Raw genomic sequence first — 6,574 nt, forward strand, 5'->3', positions numbered from 1 at the left:
CTGTGGTTTGTTTTTTTTTTTTTTTTTTTTTTTTTTTTTTTTTTTAGGTTTTTATTAGGCTGAGGTTGTTTCTTTTCTTTTTAGATTTTTGCCATAGGGCACATATGCTTTCTGGAGAAAGAGAAAATGAAAATCCCCTGGGGGACGGGGTGGAGAGAAGATGGCCATGCTGAAATCCCTTCTCCACCTTTTTTTTCTTTTTTTTTGAGAGGTTTTGCCATAGGGCGCGTGCGCTCACCAGACAGAGAGAGAGAGAGAGAGAGAGAGAGAGAGAGAGAAAAAAAGAGAGAAATCACCCCACAGGAATCCCTTCTCCTCTACTCTCCCCTCAGGATCTTGGGTATGCACGCACACGCGCCTGGCGTGAGTTTTAAGCCACCAGGTCCGGGACGCGAACCGCGGTCGACTACGTGGGGGTCCAGCGACATAGCCATTACGCCAACTGCTGGTTCCCTCTGTTCATTGGTTTTACATTAATTAACTTCATATCTTGAACTATCTTTGTATTCCAGGAAGAAGCCAAATTTGGTTATGGTATATAATCCTTTTAATTTGCTGTTAAATTTGGTTTGCTACTATCTCTTTTGCTTTCCCTTAAAGTTTATTATTTTATTCAGAAAGAGAGGTACCCCTCAGGGTCTTGTCATGCCACAATCCCCTTCCTTCAGCTCTCCCGCTAGTCAAGATCTTGGATGCACATGCCCAGTATGTTTCAGGTCAACTCAGGATTTGAACTCATGGTTGGCCATGTGGCTTTCAGCACTGCAGTTGGGCACATTATCACCTATGCCAAAGTGAATGAATATAGTTTGCTAGTATTTTGATGAGCATTTTTGCTTCTATGTTCATAAAGGATATCAGCCAGCAGTTTTCTTTCCTTGCGTCTGCTTTTGGTGTTAGGGCAATGCAGGTCTCTTAAAATGAGATTGGAAGTGTTCCTTTCAGTTCAATTTTTGGGAAGAATTTCAGGAAGATTGGTATTAATTCTTGAAATGTTTAGTAGAATTCTCCAGTGAAGCCATCTGGTCATGGGCGTTTCTTTGTTGGAAGACTTTTTATTATTGATTCAACTTCTTACTCATTATTGGTTTGTTCACAGTTTCTATTTCTTGATGATTCAGTCTTGATAGGGTGTGTGTTTCTAGGAATTTATTCATTTCATATAGGTTTTCCAATTTGTTGGCACGCAGTTCTTCCAGCTTCTTATAAAGGATACTTACATGGTATTTAGAGACCACCAGGATAAGTTCCCCATCTCAAGATCCTTAATTTAATCACTTCTGCAAAGTCCTGTATAAGCTAACCCATGGATTGAATTTTCTCCATCAAATTCATATATTGAAGACCTTATCTCAATACTTCAGAATGTAACTGGATTTGGAGATAGGGTCTTTGAGGAGGTAATTAAGTTAAAATGAGGTCAATAGAGTGGGCTTTAATCCAATAAGACTGGTGTCCTTGGGGCCAGCAGGTGTGTGGTGGTTAAGGCACATGGCCAACCCCATGATTTGAGTCCTAGATCCATTGACTAGAAAAACATTCCAGGAGCATGTGCATGTGCCAAAAGTCCTGAGAGCAGCATGGAGGAGAGGGGATTGCAGCATGGCCATCTCCTCTAGGGGTGGGGGTGATTTCTCACTTTCCTTCTCTGTCACTATCTAGTGAGTATATATACCCTAAAGTACAAAAAAAACTTGTGTCCTTATGAGAAGAGATAGGACACAGGGCAAAGACCATGTGAAGACACAGGGAGGAGGTGCCCATCTATTGGGTTATCGGGAAAGTCATGACACATTTTTGCATAGAAGAACACAGAAAAAATATCTCATGATTTTCTCAATGACCTAATACAAGCCAAGGAGAGAGATCTCAGAAAATAACACCCTGCCACTACCTTGATCTCAGTAATCCAGGTGAGGGGTACCAGTGGGCCAGGACAGATCCCCAAAGTGGAGAGAAGTGGCTGGACTCCAGGGTTTGTTGGTGAATCAGCTTGGAGAATGACAGCTGGCTGTAGAGCTGTAAGCCTGAGCCACTGGGAGAGCAGGGTCGCCATTGACAGAGATGAGGAGGACAGGAGGGGAGCAATTTTATGAGAAGGAAGATCTATGCTACCCAGGCTGTGTCTACCCGGTAGCTCAGGCCAACGTGCAGGTGACTAATTCTCTCTCCCTACTCCTTGCATCTGGTCCATCAGCAAATCCTGTTGGCTCTATTTACAAATCATTGCTATATCCAGAATCCCACGACTGGAGACTTCCAGGCCGAGACAGCAGAACTGGCCAGCTGTGGTGGCACAGCGGTAACACAGAGATTTACCATGCTGAAGTCACATGGAAAGGTCTTGGATTTTCACCCCAAGGTCTCCCCAAACATGCTAAGCATGCACACACATGTGCCCACGATCCTGGCTGGCTAAGGCTGGGCGTGGATGGCAATGTGAAAACCCTGCAGAGGATATCTCTCTTTGTTTATTTTTTTCTCATACGGAAAAAAAAAAAAAAATTGGCCTTGTCTCCAAAGATGACATACTTATAAAAAGATGCTCCATATCACTAATCACCAGAGAAATGCAAATAAAAATCACAAAGCGGTATCATCTCATACACTTTAGGAAGCTTGCTAAAAGAGAGAGAGAGAGAGAGAAAGCAAGAGAGAGAAAAGGAAGAAAAAAAAGAAAAGGAAGAAAAAGAAAAAGGAAATAAGTAAGAAAGAAGACACAGGCATTAGCAAGGATGTGGAAAAATTGGAACCTTTGTGCACTGGATGTAAAATGATACAACTGTTATGGAAAAAATTGATAGTTCCTCAAAAAATTAAAAATAGAGCTACCATATGATCCAGCAATCCCACTGCTTGGTATCTAGTCATGCATTGCTTAACAACAGAAATAACTTCTGAGAAATGTATTGCGAAGCAATTTTGTCATTGTGTGAACATCACAGAGTATACTTATACAAAACGAGACGGTATTGCCTATTACACACCTCAGCGATATGGTATAGCCCACCATAATCTCATGTGACTAGCATCGTCTATGCAGTCCATCTTTGGCTGAAATGTTGTTATGTGATGTTTGACTATATATTTGAAAGAATAGACATGAGGCCCTGAAGAGAGATTTGCACACCGATGTTGATAGCCATTATTTAATGCATAGAGTCGTGGATTTACATTTAAGATTTGTTTCATGCTCTCGGTCCCACTTCTGTGAGGAGGATGCTCCGCAGATTCGGTGCCAGTCGGCTCGCTCCCCGACGTCCCTGCCACAGCCACCGCGAAGATGGCCTCAGGAGTGCAAGTCGCTGATGAAGTATGTCGTATTTTTTATGACATGAAAGTTAGGAAATGCTCCACACCAGAAGAAATCAAGACAAGAAAGAAGGCTGTCATTTTCTGTCTCAGTGCAGACAAAAAGTGTATCATTGTTGAAGAAGGCAAGGAGATCTTGGTTGGAGATGTTGGTGTAACCATCACTGATCCATTCAAACATTTTGTGGGAATGCTTCCTGAAAAAGATTGCCGCTACGCTTTGTATGATGCAAGCTTTGAACTAAGGAATCCAGAAAAGAAGAGTTGATTTTTTTTTTGTGGGCACCAGAACTAGCACCTCGGAAAAGTAAAATGATCTACGCAAGCTCTAAGGATGTAATCAAAAAGAAATTTCAAGGCATAAAACATGAATGTCAAGCAAATGGGCCAGAAGGCCTCAATCGGGCTTGTATCCCTAATTGTAGCTTTCGAAGGATGCCCCGTGTAGCTTCACCATTCAGTGCCACAAATCAAAAGCTTCCGTCTTTACAGTTACCTAAAGCAAATATTATTTAGGCCAGGGTCTCACTGAGGGGAACTGTCCTGTCATCTTTTAGACTTAGCTACATATTCTATAAACACGTGCAAATGGCCCTAAATAAATCTAAAGTTCAAAAAAAAATTTGTTTCATGATAATGTGAGAATACTAAACACTACTGAAACGTATGCTGAAAAAATGGTTCAGACCAAAAACAAAACAAAAGCAGGAACAATCTCTATTGTAGAAGAGGTAAGGAATGAATTCTTCCCCAGAGTCTCAGAGGGAGCGTGGTCTGCCAATGCTTTAATTTCACATTAAGTTCAGTCTGATTCTGAACCTCTGGCCACCAGAACTGTGCAAAAACAAACGTCTGTTGTTTTAAGCCACTAAGTTTTAGGTAACTTGTCACAGAAAACTAACACAGTGACTAAATGATTAACTTTAATGCCAGGTAAATCAGTGCCCTGAAGATAAAAAGCCAGGCAAGGAGACAGTGACAAAGAATGTTAAGTTAGGATGGTCCAGAGATCCGGCCTCAAGCCAAAGGCCCTGTGATGAGCACACACTTGGGCAGCTGAAGTAACAGAGAGGTGCATGGTTTTAACAAAACTGACCGGGAAGAAAAGAAATAATGACAAAGAAGGAACCAGGAGTGAGGTCCCATAAGGGCTGAAGTAAGGACTTGACTTAGAAAGCAGGGATGCTGCACGTGCTCGGAGGCTCTGCGGACTGGGGTGGTAAGAGCATGATGGAGGACGCGATTGCACCACTCAGCTGGAGCAGGGGAAGAAGTGGCAGGATTCTGCATATAATTTGTACATAGAGGCAAGAGGATTTGCTGATGGACCAGATGCAGGGAGTAGGGGGAGAGAATGAAGGACATCTGCACATCGGCCTGAGCTACGGGATGACAGTGGTGTCATTTACTGAGATGACAAGCACCTGCATGTGGCCAGTCAGGCACACATGAAGAGTTCTGACCTGGACATGTTAAGTGTAAGGTGCCCAATCTGCCCTCCAGATGGAGATGTGAAGTTGACGTTTGAACTCATGTCTGCAGTTCAAGAATTCAGGAAGTCACTGAGTCTGGTGTCTGGATGAGGCCATCCAGAGTGGCCAGGAACGAGCAGACTGGGACTGACAGGAGGAAACCTGTAATGCCACTCTCTCTGGGTCCCAAGGCTAGGAGAGCTGAGGCTCTGGCCCGTGCCCTCAAGACAATCTTGTTCTCATCCCACGGTTGTGTCCCCAGTTCACGTTCAGGCACTCATCTGGCAAGTTTAGACAACCCTAATTACTGACCTGGAGTAAATGAGCCTTTCTCAGGGGATTATAAACCCCTCATCTAGAAAACCTTTTTTTTTAAAAAAAAATTTCATTTATTATTATTCTATTATTATTTGACCAGAGAGAGAGAGAAAGAAAGGCACCAGATCTGGGACTCGAACTATGGTCAGCCATGTGGGAGTCCAGCACCTTAACACCACGCCACCTGCCAGCCCCTGGAAAACTCGCATTAAGAAGCCCATCAGTAAAACACCTGTGAGCAAACATCAAATACATATTTGCCACTTGGTGTCCATTTGACACCTGAGACTGAACACATCTAAGCCAGGGCTCTTCATTTGCACCCAGATTAACATTTGTGCCCCCCGAGTGCCCACACGTACATATAGTCACCTGCAAATTATTTATATATTTGATTATATAGATAGTAAAGTAAGAGGCAGCCTCCGTAGCCTAGTAGTTAAGGGAGAAAGATCCCACGTGACCTGTATGTGGTTCGAATCCTGGCCCCAGCAAGTTGAGACACATGCCTGACCATCTGACCAACAGGTGCAGTGAGGGCACCAGCAACTGCCTGATATTAAGTACTATTATAGAAAAGTCTAGCTTCTCTCTAATTAGAAATAAAACCTCCAATATCTTCTTCCTTCCCTGGGGTAATCATTTTACACAGGGGTGGAGGGTGGGTGCCTATGTGCCCCCTTTGGAGGCCGCTGGCCCAGAGCTTTGCCTAGAGCTGTGTGTACAAAGACGATGGCTGGAACCGGAGTCCGGATAGCTCTGCTATTGCTGCTGGGTGAACCCGGGCACGCAGCTCAACTCCACTCAGTTTCTCAGGCAGTGAGATAAAGTGGGAGGGTCAGTCTAGGGAGGTAGGTAATCCAGTATTCTAGAAATGTCTACTTCTAGGTAGGGCGCTCCACCCTTCCCGCGCTGAACTGAATAGTCCAATCCCATTGGTCAAAATCCTGTTCAGCTGAGCCCCCTTCCGGACCTGGGCACGGCAGCGCTTGCTCCAGGTTGCCAGCACTGGGAAGAGCAAACACCTGAGCACATCCCCAGCAGCTGAACCGAATTTGTTCCTCTCCCGGGTCCTGCTCTTTAGCGCCCTGCACAGCCTTGTGAGGGCCTGAGAAGTGGGCCATTGCTTTCCCCAAACCCTGTCTGCCCTCGCTGCAGGCCTCGGAGAGGGGGAGAGGACCATCCCGGCCAGCGCCTTTACCACCAGCGACCACCAGCGCTCTAGGGTCCACAAGTCCCCTCTGGCTTTTGTCGGGGTTCTTGGCCTCCAGCTGGCTTGGATCAGAAGCGTTCCCCGCGGGGAACGGACTTCCTTTCTCTGGGCGTCTACAACCGGCCTTGGGCTGTAGCGTCACAGTACGCAGCCCTCCTTCGGTGCTCGGTCTCGCGGCGCCCAGCTGAGAGTTGTCGCTCGCGGAAAGATGAATGAAAGGAGAGGGAGGGGGCGGGGCGCGCAGGCTCGCCGAGCCCCG

The 6,574-nt window shown here is 45.3% G+C and overlaps 1 pseudogene; it reads left to right on the forward strand.

Annotated features, from left to right (window-relative positions):
• The first annotated feature begins 3,175 nt into the window (after positions 1–3,175).
• LOC102494405 (destrin pseudogene) lies at positions 3,176–3,775 on the forward strand (annotated as a pseudogene).
• Positions 3,776–6,574: the final 2,799 nt, after the last annotated feature.

The sequence above is a fragment of the Tupaia chinensis genome, unplaced genomic scaffold (assembly GCF_000334495.1).
Source record: "Tupaia chinensis unplaced genomic scaffold, TupChi_1.0 Scaffold000429_1, whole genome shotgun sequence".
NCBI lineage: Eukaryota > Metazoa > Chordata > Mammalia > Scandentia > Tupaiidae > Tupaia > Tupaia belangeri.